This window comes from Dermochelys coriacea, chromosome 11 (genome assembly GCF_009764565.3).
Source record: "Dermochelys coriacea isolate rDerCor1 chromosome 11, rDerCor1.pri.v4, whole genome shotgun sequence".
Lineage (NCBI taxonomy): Eukaryota > Metazoa > Chordata > Testudines > Dermochelyidae > Dermochelys > Dermochelys coriacea.
In genome coordinates this window covers 72,481,170-72,493,432 of record NC_050078.2, presented here as the reverse complement: position 1 = coordinate 72,493,432, position 12,263 = coordinate 72,481,170, and the positions used below count along the sequence as shown (strand labels likewise).

Here is a 12,263-nt window from a genome sequence, read left to right as displayed (position 1 = left end):
GTGTGGAAGTAGAAGTAACTATGTATGTATTATTTGGCCCTTTTTCTGCTAATGATCTATTTTAACTAGTAGAATATGTTTCTCTAGTGGATTAATTGAAGTGTATTCAATATCTAATTTAATTTATAGAAAATGCATAGAGAATAGGCATGCCAGTCCATCAAGGCTGTTTTTGTTTGGGTGTTATAAAAACATTTGTCTTCTCTTGTTAACTTGATATGGAGAATAAGATTTTTTTGAAGTAGCTTCTGCTTGTTGCCTCTTGTGTAATGTCCTCTTCATTTCCCTATATGCCTATACATACTTGTACATAAAATCTAATGAATGGCTCCTGGAGACATACAAATTATATTATATCACCTTTACTAAAGATGCTAAAGCAAATGTTTAAAGTGAACCTGTATTTATAAGACTTTAACATTCTTGGGACACACCCTTACCCTTATTCTGACGTTAGATATATGGTAAAATTTTCAAAGATTCCCAAGTCCCTCTAAATGTCAAAAATGCTTAGACTCCTAAGTCACTTAGGTGCCTTTGTAAAATTTCCTCCCTGAAGGACTAGATTATTTTATATTTTATTTATTAAGCTTAGTTTGGAGCAATTAAGGAAGAAACTACCTATCGTTGAATTAGTTTTATTTATTTGCAGAATTACTGTGTTTATATGGAATACAGAATATTTTTCTAACAGCAGAACTTCTTGGATATTTTATCAAATATTATGGAAAAAATAAAGCATCTTTGTAATTTAGGAAGAGGTCACTAGGGAGCAGTGTAACAGTATCCAAGGTTTGGTTTTATGCAGCTTCCCCTCCTCCCTGTAACTGTTGAGAATACAGGCATAATAAAACTAACACACTGGTTTAAGAGATCATTTAGACCTGCAATAAGAGAGACTACAAAAATTATGTGAAGTTATTGGATCAGCAGTATACAGAAGAAGAAGTTAAAAAGAAAAAAAAGTGTTCCCTCCTTGGAAAAATGGAGGGGAAAGGCGTAGAAAGGTTAAATAGTATTGAAAACTGGAATCTCTCTGGATTTCTGCAGCCCATTAAAAACAAAAAGTGAAGGTCAAGATCCAGCAGATGACTCATTTGCTATTACAATATTAAAATAATTTAAATATAAAATCTCCCCATGCTCTTATTGGAATCCTGGGCATCTGCCCTAATTTTTCCATTTGAAGACTCCATTCTGGAGGGCCCTATGTTGCAGTCACTGTAGTACTAGGTTGGATTATCTTCATTATCAATTAGCTCTGCTCTTAAATTGGCCAGAGGGACTCTAGCAGCATGCTATGTATTCTGCAGGACAATGGCCTAGCATTCCAAATGTAATAGAGTGCACTGAAGTTATCTGAAGGTACTTACATTTTTTTTTCAGGTCAGAGCCCTTTTTGAATTAAATAAGAAAAAGAAGAGTCCAAGCAGTGCAATATATCTCATATTATTTATGTTGATATTAAATTCAATATAAATTTCTACAGGAATGTGTTTTCAACATATGCTGTTCCTAAATTTGGAGTTTGCATGATGCTGCAGGATTTTGTATTAACAATGTTGCATTACAGAAGCAGTTGAAGGAAAGTGGGAGACTTTGGCACAGGGTATGGAAAAGGTGGGAGGGTCTGGCAAGCTGGAAAGCATGAGAGTTGGTTTGGGTGTTAGTTGCTTATAGGGGATATATTTACTATTTACTTCCTGTAGACGGATGGAGATAGCTTACCTCATTTGGGAGGTAGTGATGGAAGCAGTTGAGTTGATTTTTTTAGTTCCCTGTACTATTAATTCTAGACAACAATCAGGTACCCTCTGCCTCCATTCTCGCAACAAGAGAGATACTTGCTAGCTGGATGTTTCTCCTAAAATGATCAGCAGCTTGATTTTTAAACAACATTGGGTTTTTTTTGTTTTTTGGGGGCTGGTTTTTTTTGTTTTTGAGGGGTCAGTCTCTAGTCAGAAAGAAGAGCAATGACTGTGTGATGATGGATGGCATTTCAGAGTTCCCAGCATATACTTACTGTTGGAGTGTCTCTCTTACTGGAATCCATAAACTGTCCTGGATGCTGGATTTGCTATATAGGGTGGCTTAAGAATTTTGCTAAGTACCTCACAGTCAAATAATAAAGGCATTTTCCTGCCCTGAAAAACTTGCAATCAAAATATAAGACACAATGAAAGCAATAAAAACAATGGGAGAAAGGAAGGCTGTATGTTACAAATATAAGGTTACTTAGCTATGTCTTAGGCAAGTCTTAAATGCCTAAGATATGTACAATACTGCTTTTTAAAATCCAATTCAATCAAATTTTAATAGTGAGGGTTTTTTAGGGGGAATGGAGCTGTTGACAGGAGTTTGGGAAGGAATGTGAAAATGGGAAAGGACTGGAGAGCAGGGAGATAGGGAAGAGAGGCCTGGGAGGGACAGGGTGTTGAGAGAAGCTGAGGCTCTGGAATAAGAGTATGAGAAGCATGCTGGAGTAGGGCAGATGGATAGTGAGATGTCATTGGCTGGTTCTAATGGAGATTTGCATTTGGAGGTGTCAGTGCCCTGCTGAATATGAAAGAATACAAGTTTTGATATTACAGAAGGTGCTACTGCTCCTGAGCCCGCCGGGTAAGCTGGGAGCTTTTGAGCTCCATAGTTGGCAGACTCAACTGAGAAGGTTTCTTCATGGTGGTGATCTGCCACTTGGATCTATTGATCTTTGGGCTAACGGCCCCAGGATCCGGTGATAGGAACCATATGTAATCTTTCATGCAAGTTATAAAAATTTAGCTTTGGGGCAAAGGCTTGACTTGCAGCCAGGTGCTCTGGGGTTTTGTTTCCTTTCTAGCTACTAGTTAATATTAGGGTAGTATCACTTTACATTTACTTCTAGTCTATATCAAACTGTATTATTGTGTTACACTTAGTAATTGAATCTGGTTTCTTCTGCTATTCTTCACTAAATACCATGTTAAATTCATTGTTGCTATTAAATGCAGACTACATTAGCAAAGTATAAGATTTTGTATAAATACCTATCTAGAGTATAATGCCCTGTTATTGAAGGTGGTATGCAGCAGTATCTTTTTTTAAAATGTATTACACATACATTTCTATTGCTAATCTGTTTCTGCTGTATTCATTTATTTCAGTTTTGTTGTTAGCACACTGTGAAAACATGCTGCTGCTAAGTGTTAGTTAATCAGATCTTGCATAATTTTATTCTGAATAGATTGGAAATAAGCAGCCATCCTGTCAGTTTGAGAGAGGTGAGGTTATGAAAACCATCCTGCTGTTAGGTTTTGAGTGCAAGATATCCTGGTGGGACCAGTGGAAGAGGTTGAACAGAGGGATGATAAATGCCCAGATTCCTTTCAATGCCAAGGGATCTGAATCACAGTCTGATTACTTAACTTTGCTTATCGAGTTATTCTGCAAACTCAGGATGTTCAGTTGCAGGGGATATATCTGAATGCAAGAATAAGAAATACAGCTCACTTTTTGTAATGGTTGCTAGCTAGAGCCTTAAGCTCTGCTTTCAGCTGTTGCTAATGATGTTGTAATGGGGGCTGGTTGAGTTCACCACAAGGTTAGATAAAGGCTAGGAAGGGCTTCACCAGAGTATATGCTGCTTTAAGTGGTAACCATTTAAATCCTGTTATCACATTGACATCCTTTTTCTTACTTCTGACAGTCTTGTTTTCTGAAGGCCCTTCTAAACTACTGCTCATTTTCAGCACAGTTGCCAACTTTCACGGAGTAAACAAGCACCCCGACTTTCGCAATAAGCCAAAAACCAGGCTAATCCCATTTCAAAACAAGGCCAGAACAAGCCATTCCCTAAGAAGCCCAACACACTATGTGATTAGATTCCCCCCACCTACCCCCCGGCGTGCAGTCTGGGACTGTGGTGAGCCCGCTGTGCACCCCTGATTCTCTCCAACCTTGCCCCTGCTTGCCGGGAGCTGATTTAAAAAAAAGAAGCAATAAGCTACAAGCCAAAGGCTAGCCAACAAGCAACTCACAAGCCAGTTAAGCCAAAACCAAGCCCAATTTCTGCATTTTTTTTTCACGGGTTTGGCATGTCTGATTTTCAGCACTTTTTGGGGGGTAGACCACTTACATTTTCTTCAGTAATCCATTGCGCCTGTTCTTAAAAATGTATATAAATTACCACAATCTGTTTTTCAGCAAGGTTGGAGTTTAGCATGACATTGTCTGTGAAGTGTTTGGATTTTTAATTTTCCCTAACGTGTCCTTACTGTGTCTGTCTTACAAGGTTTTAATCTTCCAATTGCAAATATGGTGTTTCATTTTTAGTTTTACTTTAGTTTAACCTCTAGGTCTTTCACAGATTCGTTTCAAACCATGTTCAGTGGCTTAGTAGTAATGAATGAACAGAGTTGGGGTAAAATTGTCAAAAATGCCTAAGTGTAAAGATCCTTAGCAAGAGGTCAGGATAGGTATAAAGAGATGTAGCTTTCTATTATTATTGTAAGACTTACTCTGTAACAAAAGGATACAGAATATAAGCTTCCAGCTCAGAATGTCATTAGAACAGTGTCACTGCTTGTTAAGTTTCACAGCTTTAAACAAGAATTAAATATGTAAGAGCAAGAACTGCTGTTAGTAGACAGAGTGGACAGAATCAGGATACAGATACCTATGAGCTATTGAAAGTGTTTCAAGGTTTAATTTCAGTTTGCTGTCAACTTTTCTCGTACAGCCTCCTATGCATAGTATACTTTCCTTTGCCGTTACTGTGAATTTCTTGACTTTTCACTTTGAGCCAAACTTTTGTTGATTCCTATCCTATTTTTGTTTGAGTTTTCTGTGATTTTTTGTAAGCTTAAAATATTTTGATGCAAGTAACTGGATAGTTGTTTCATTTTCATTATATAAATACACTTGACATTGGCTGCTGTGACTTCTGAGTTGTCGACTGTCAACCTTATAATATGTCTAAAGTTAACATAATCTATTGGTGACGTTTGATCCTGATAGTGGACGCGTGTGAAGTCCACGTTTTAAACAGAGTTGTATTTATTGAAAAATGTTGCAGTTCAAAAGAAGTGCCTGAACTACTTGGGTAATTCTGTCCTTCAGTACCCATGCGCAACTCCCTCTGAAATATTTACTTCTAGGGGAGCTGCATAGGTGTATCCAAAGGCACAATTCAGCCTAAACAACCCCACAAAACTTGTTTCTCTTTCCTCTCTTATGCATGCATATAAAAGTGCATGTGCGCCCATATGTAATGAACCCATACATCACTTTCCAGAGATGAATGCTTGGACTTAAAATTACCATTTAAAATAGGGTTGAGTTTTAGGAGTACAAAAGCATTCTATTTTGTAATTAAAAAAATACTTCTTTAAAAAAAATATGGTTCATATCGTTTGAGGCTGATTTAAAAACATTGAAAATGGAGTTGTTTAATAAACCTCTAATTGTTTTAACTATAGTGATAACAGTATGTTGCTACAAAGTATGTTATCAAAGTAGCAGTTGTGGTAATTGCCTGATAAGAATTACCCTTTAAATATAAGTTTTTAGTCACTTTTGTGTTCTTCTAATGGCTACAGTTCAGAAGTTCAGATCCTGTACTTAAGTTAAGCTCTCTGTTCATTTCATATCCTTAATTGTTCCATTCTTTGCCATCAAGATATGTCAGTGCTTTTAAAAGCCATCCAGAAGAGGTTGGGTGTGTGTGTATGTGTACTCAGTATAGTAATCAAGGCACCATGTCTAGGGCTCCATGTTTGTCATGAAGGTCACGGAAGTCACGGATTCTGTGACTTTCTGCGACCTTCGTGAGTTCTGCGGCAGCCAGTATGGCTAACCCCAGGGCTGTCCAAGCAACTGGCTCCGGAGCGGCCCCGCAGCCAGCCACATTGACCGCTGCTTGGGCAACCTGAGGCTGCGGTTCCAGGGTGGCCGGAGCAGCTGCTACTTGGCAGCCCCTGGCAGCTGGTGCTGCTGGCCCCCAGCAGCACCCCCCCCCGATGCCCTGCACAGATGTGACTTCCCAGACACCACACCCAGCAGTGACTCTCTTTCCCTCCCGCCTTCCCCCCTGATTTAGTATGGGGTATTTATAGTGTAAGTAATGGGCAGGTCACGGGCTTTTGCTAAAAATACCCATGATTAAATTGTAACCTTAACCATATCCATTGCGGTAAGCTAGACTTAAATTCTGTAGCAAGGCCCTTGAGTTCTGAGTTATTCTAGTGCAGTATTTTGTGGTTAACGGGAAATTTGGCAGCAGCTTCCTATAACTCCAAAGTGGTTGGTTAATTCAATATAAAGAATAATGCAATCTGTCAGGATGGATAAAAATAGATGATTTTTTTTAAAAAATGTATTTAAATTGGATTTGTTTGAATTCAATACAGGTTTGATTTTTAAAAATTAAATTTGAAATAGATTGTCAATGTTAAGGCTTAAATTTATTACAACTAGGGCTGTCGATTAATTGCAGTTAATTCGTGCGATTAACTCAAAAAAATTAATTGCAATTAAAAAAATCCTGATTAATTGCAGTTTTAATGGCACATTTCAACTGGTATTCTATTGTTTAACAGTATTACGTATTTTTGGAAGTTTTTCTACTTTTTCAAATATATTTATTTCAATTACAACACATAATACAAGTGTACAGTGCTCACTTTATATTATTATTTTTATTACAAACATCTGCACTTTAAAATGATAAACAAAAGCAATAGTATTTTCAGTTCACCTCATACAAGTACTATAGTGCTATCTCTTTATCATGAAAGTGCAACTTACAGATGTAGATTTTTTTTTGTTACATAACTGCCCTCAAAAACAAAACAATGTAAAACTTTTGAGCCTACAAGTCCATTCAGTCCTATATCTTGTTCAGCTAATTGCTGTGCCAAACAAGTTTGTTTACATTTATGGGAGAAAGTCACCTGAAAGTGAGAACAGGCATTTGCATGGCACTTCTATTTTTGAATGCAGTTTTTTTTGGTACATAATTCTACATTTGTAAGTTCAACTTTCATCATAGAGATTGCACTACAGGACTTGTATTAAGTGAATTGAAAAATACTATTTATTTTGTTTTTTACAGTGCAAATATTTGTAATAAAAATAAATATAAAGTGAGCACTGTACACTTTGTATTCTGTTTTGTAATGGAAATCTATATATTTGAAAATGTAGAAAACATCCAAAAATATTTAAATAAATGGTGTTCTATTATTAACAGTGTGATTAATTGCATGATTAATCACAATTAATTTTAATCATGCAGTTAATCACAATTAAGTTTTTAATCGCTTGACAGCCCTAATTATAACCTCTTAAAATCATTTAAATTAAATACAAAAAATACTATTAAGCAGTACATTTTTGCTGCCAGGTTTTACAGTCAAACAGTTGAAACTGTTGGGAAGTCACTGGCTAATCATCTGGGACCAGAGTTCGTTGAAGTGCTAAACAAGCTTTTGACAGCAGTAGCCCCTTCTGCAGGTGCAGACAGAATATTTTCTTCATTTCAGTTTAACTGGTTCAGTTCAATGACGATTTCATTTTAAAGTTAAGAAATCAATTAGGAGTTGAAAAAGCAGAATCTCTAATAAAAAACTAAGTGTGAAAGGGTGTGAAAGGGTGAGATATACTAGTTCTAAAATCTTGAGGGGCATAGTCCCAGAACCCTCAATTCTGTGCCCTGACTACAGATATCTCCTTTGTTTAACAAATCAGTTTTTAATGTAAAACATGTTTTGATCAACTTTTTTCTTATGTACCCAGCACATTTAAGGTAGTCTGATTTAATAATAATGTAATACAATGCTGCTTTTGTGCATTTTTAATTGAATTGAAATTCCATCTAAATATTGACATCACAAATAAAAAATTAATCATCTAATAAATAAGAAATGCATCATTTACAATTTTGACATAAAATGTAGAAATTAAGAATCTAAATAAATACTTAACCTATATTTATACAAATTTTCTTTATCTTGGTCAGCAAAAAGAAGCACACCACATTTTGTGTAAAGCTATATTTAGTTATAAGTTAGTGTGTTTTAATGGTTATCAACCAATGAGAATCAACCTTCTTTAGGAAAACAAACAAACAAAAGAGAACAAATGCAAAACATGATTAAAATCAATTATTTAAATCAAGATTTCCTTTCTGCTGATTTAAAATCATAATTAAAATCAGTGATTTAAATTTTGGTGATTTAACAAAATCCACTCTGCTGCTGTACAGTATTTTTTGCTGGTATTTTGCTATTAAGTCTGTTTTGATCTGCCCTAAATAATTTTCAATCGCATTATGCCACAAGAGGATTGGTGTTTTGTTTTGTTTTTTTAAATTGACACTGCATGGTTGCAAAGTGGAAATTTTCAGGGGGAGGCTGGAGAACTTGGCAGATGAGTAGGAATAGTTCAGACTTTCCTACACTAGGAAAATTACCCATTGCTTAAAAATGGTTTTAGCGGTGTGGGGAAGCTGAATGAATTCTGAAAGCATAGGTCAGAACAAACTGAGTTTGGTGTCAGTTTGGAATTGATCCCTGTGTATATTTCAAGTCAAAGTATTTTTAGATCTTCTCGTTTGAAAGGCACTATGATGCTTATCACTTATTTTGAGCATCTTCAAAGCTGAGATCGATAGCATCTATTACTCTTTTTGCGTGATATTTACACCAGTTTGAACACTTGTTCAATCTGAAATAAAGCTTCTGTACTGCAACTGTTGCAAGTGTCGCTTTTTAGCAAGATGGCTGCCACCGGTATTGCTCTCTGAAATGCCAAGTTTAATGGGAAAAAATGAAATTTTTAAATGTATTACAAAAGTTGTTCCTGGTGAAATGTAATTGGTACCCCTTTTGTGCAGCATAGAAGTCTGAAAGCTAAAAAAGATAATACAGCAGAATTCACTTGGTTGGCAGTCTGAAAGCAGGCATATTCGGAATAATCATGTAAAAGATTTAATGTAGTGCATGTCAGTGACTCAATAGATAAATGAGACCACACAATATGAGAACCATACTTATTTTCTATACTTGTAAGGAAATACTGCAGTAACTCGTGTACCACTGTTTGGCACTGTGCATCAGTTGAGACCTTTTAATGGTCAACCTTGTAAACATCTCCCAGCATAACATGTTCGTACAAGTATCTGCTGTTTGGGAAAATCACTTAGGTCTGATCCTGGAAGGACTTAATCACTTGCTTGTGGATGGGTCTCTCTCACCCCTGCCCTTTTGCTTACTGGAATAGTCAAGTCTCTGTGTGTAAATTTAATCGTGTCTGTCTTTGCAGGATCAAGGCATTAATTGGGATGTTTGATTTCCATTACTGCCTGTGTCTGAGAAGAAAATTCTTCTTTGTTTACCTTCCAATCTACATTGGGTCAGGAAGATATTTGCCTTCCATTAGAGTAAATATTGAGACAGAGGGACAGAGCCCTTGACAGTGCCTTGTAACAGAAGAAAAGGTGTGCTGGCTACACAGATTTCTCATTAGTGAGTCTTTTGTCCACCAGGTGGTGCTGCTGTTACAGCAACAGTTAAAAATGTCTAAAACCAACTCCTCAATTTTAGCTCAGCTTCACCTTTTGGAGAGAAGCAAGAACCATGTCTTCTAATCTTGGAAATAGTCATTGTGTTCCATTGAAACAAACAATTAATATAACTAGACATAAAGCAGGTGTGGTGGGCAAACTGAAAGCTATTTACTAGTCTGTTTACTGAGAGCTGGCATGTTGCTATTGCCATCTCACAGGTGAACATGCTGCTTTTGAATCATTTGTGCTTTGTCTGTGCTCCAGAATAGGAGGGAAAATATCCCATAAGGACTAATAATTAGAGTGTGAGAGTTTTCTGACTCAGATTCTAAAATTGGCAACCCTAATTTGCTTTGCATTGCTTATTAATGCATGTATGCTCTTTAAATAAATAAATAACTAAATTTTAAAAAGTCTGAAAATAGCTTCCAGCTTTGAAAATTATTTTGAACGTTAAGTTTTAAAAAATTAGATACTACAGCCTAGGGCTACGATTTTGTCACAAAAGTTACTGAATCTGTGACTTCCAGAGACCTCCATGACTTGAGCCCCCAGTACCTGGGAGCTGTAGGGTCCCCAGCCACACCTGGCGGCTAGGAACTGCAAAGGCCCGAGCTCCCAGCCACAGAGGGCGGCAGGGATGCCCAGATCTTCGAGGTGGCAGGTAGACCCCAAACTCCTGGCCTCTGTGGGCAGCGGGTCTCCTGGGAAATCCCAGCTGACGTGGGCACCCTGGGGCTCAGAGCCCCAAGCTTGGAGCCACTGCAGGAGGTAGGGGGACCCTGCATCTCTGAGCCTGGGTGATGTGGGGAGCCTGCAGCTCCCCATTTTGTCATGCATAGTTTTAGTAAAAGTCACCGATAGGTCACAGGCTTCTGTGAATTTTTCTTTATTGCCCATGACCTGTCCGTGACTTTTACTAAAAATATGCGTGATAGAATCTTAGCCTTACAGGTAACTGCAAGGAACATAATTGACAGAAAACAGAAAAAAATATTTTTTCCATAGATAATTTTTTATATGTAAAACTTGTTTGTTAATGGAGACAGGTCATTACCTATTTCAAGTCAAATAAGCAAATTCCAAGAGATGTAGTCCATTAGCAATGCACCTTTTTATTTATTTTTTTTTAAAGAGGGAATTGTGAAAAGTCAATCAGCTACAGATCCTCATATATACAGTTGACTTGCTTGCATCATTTATGCCACTTCATATAGTGGTTACAGTTGCTTGCATCCTATGCATAATACTTTTCAGTACAATGGAAATGTATGTTTACATTTAAGCTATGCAGTGGTTTAGCCAAATATACCTTGATGATCAATAAGAAAACTGCCTAGACATTAATTGAAATCTGAGGTCTCAGAGCTGTTTCAGTTGAAAGAAAAATCTTTGAAGACAAGACAAACTTTGACACTCATGCTCAGTTGTTACATGAAAAACTGTCTAGATAAATATTTGACATTAGTCTCGTCCATAATCATCCTGTTGCATTGGTCAATCTCTAAAGGAATCTCATGGCTCTCTTTTGCACCTGTCACTTTGTAAATGTACCATTCTTGCTGAACCTTAGTCTTGTGAAAATGTCTAAATTTTCCCATTAAGTGCTTAAAAAGTAATAAAACTAAAGCCATTAGCCTTCACTCATCAGATCTATATCAAGAAAAATATTCTTTGGTGCAATAAATCTGATCAAGTGTTCGACATTTATATCATTTGAATTCATTCTCTGGAAATGGACCTTTGAAGGTAAATTGCATTAAGCAGGGCAGTTTAAATTTTTAATACAATCTTATTGTAACTGTTGGCAAATGATTAAAGTGCAAGGGGGGGCCTTACATGTTTTTTAAGATTTATTCTGAATGCTATTTGATTCTTTTATTCAGGCAGGCTACTGATTTTATGACTGGAATTTGTGTTTTTAGCTATCTCCCCTCACCCCCCCATCCTCCATGTAGAATTTAGCCATCATTACAGATTCGATAGCGTTCTGTCCACTTTCTTAATTGTGGAAAACATTTTGGAAAGAGAAATTTATTTCACTATGGACTTTAGCAGCAGTCTTATTAACAGGCTTAACTACTAAAGTAGTAGATTTTAGGGTGAAAAGTAATATATTTTCTAATGGGAAAATTAGTGTGTCTGAAGTAGATTTTGTTGTCTCATGAGGTCAGCCCGAAGGGGTTTTATCAAACTGAAGTGGTGTTTTACTGGCTTGGCTTGAGGGATAATTTCAGGGCTCTTTATGGAAGAGGAGAACAATGTTGTCGTTTATTTTATCTTGATGACGGTGGGCTATATTTGCATACTCATATACTTCCGATCAGGTGACATTCCCATGCACCTTTTGGATGCTGCTGTGATTATGCTCACGTTTATTTAATTTTTTTTAAATGTTTCATATTCAAAGCAACGAGTAAATTGCCCATTAGTTTCATGAAGGAGAATGGACATTTGAGTATCATGTGTCCAAGTAGTACACTTGTAAAGTTAGAACAGCTGTCCTAAAATTCAAGGTATTTTGAACCTGAAGGGTTCTGTTCCTTTATATCATGGTGAAGCATAAATGGATGGTATTTATTATAATCTAAAGGAACCATGTTTTTGATTGTATTTTCTGCTGAGATGATTTGAGCATGCAAACTGAACCCTTTCTTGATATCACTTAAAGGTTTTGATGGACAGAGTGAACTCTTTGGTCAGTAGTATGAAAACTCGT

The 12,263-nt window shown here is 36.7% G+C and overlaps 1 protein-coding gene across 11 annotated transcripts in view; it reads left to right on the top strand.

Annotated features, from left to right (window-relative positions):
• The window catches only part of AGAP1 (ArfGAP with GTPase domain, ankyrin repeat and PH domain 1), a 694,641-nt gene that overhangs the window by 303,928 nt on the left and 378,450 nt on the right, over positions 1-12,263 (top strand). The window lies entirely within an intron of this gene.